Below are 1290 nucleotides of genomic sequence, written 5' to 3'. Positions count from 1 at the left end.
GAGTGTGGTGTAAAACCTGGTGGAGAAAAACAACTCAGGCCTATTGAATTAGGACTGGCAAACTTACATGGGGGCTTGTGACCATCTACGCTCATAATGACACAGTTATACCACTTTCTGCTGTCACTGTGTGATACTATAATCTAATAACTTTCCTTTTTCCCTGTCAGTAGCTAGCAAATGAGCTGGAATAGCTGGTAAGCTTTTGGTGGTGTAAGGGAAATGTTTGTTCCCAAATCGGGCAGAGCTGTAGTGTAGTTTTATAAAGTAGTGTATGTTTTATAAAGATGCTTTAAATAAGGAACATGGTGCTCTTCTGTGACTAGTTCTAAAGCAATCTCAATGCTATATAAAATTTCTATATTTATAGACTTTACATTGTGCAGCTTTATCAAGTCATACAATACCCTTCTAGATGGACACAGTACTTCATGAAGGGAAGATTAAACACAAGACTGTTAATTTAATTGCTTTGATTGTATAAACTGGAGATGTAACTTCCAGAAAAGATAAAGCAATTATTAATTTTCATTATTTGTTAATATAGTCCACAATAGATGAGAAATTCCATCTAAGTTATATCAAATTCCCTGAAGACTTTATAGTGAAACAGGTGACTTGATGTGACAACAGAAAGCTTTCAACAGTGAACAGGGAAATAGGCCGATGGATTTCACTTTCCTGCATGTTCTATTCTCTCCCACCCTCACTCCTTTTTCCATTCTTATTGCATGCTTATGGGTATATTCCATCTATTTGTTTTCTTCACTTTTCTTTCAAATTACCACTTCCCACAGTCTTCCTGTTTGGGGATTTTTCTGCTGGCTTGGCACCTTTCCTGCCTTGTTGAAGACAAGTTTGACATTCGTATTAAGACTCTTCTGGCTTTACTTTTTCTGCTTCATTGTTCCAAATTCCCCGTTCATCCTTCACCACTAGATCAAATCTTTCATTTATCATCGTTGTCATTCATTTGACCTGAACTTTTCTCATCACAGGTTTCTTTTTCTGACCTTTGCTTGATAGATTTTTTTCCTTATGAGCATCATAAAATTTCCACAGCATCACTTTTTTCCTAAATGCCACACATATTACCTTGTTTTCTTTTTCTGACCATTGTGAATGCCTTTAGTTTCTTATGGTCTCTGTGTGCTAGTTTGAAAACATCCATCTCTTCAGAACTTGTATTGAAAGAATTGAATTCAATAAAATCTAACAAGAGAGCACAAACTTAGAAATCTGTGTTTTGTGATCAATGTCATTAAAAGTTTGGGAATACTCTCATGGTTA

This window comes from Buceros rhinoceros, unplaced genomic scaffold (assembly GCF_000710305.1).
Source record: "Buceros rhinoceros silvestris isolate BGI_N320 unplaced genomic scaffold, ASM71030v1 scaffold19678, whole genome shotgun sequence".
Taxonomy (NCBI): domain Eukaryota; kingdom Metazoa; phylum Chordata; class Aves; order Bucerotiformes; family Bucerotidae; genus Buceros; species Buceros rhinoceros.
Note: the sequence above shows the minus strand (reverse complement) of the source record.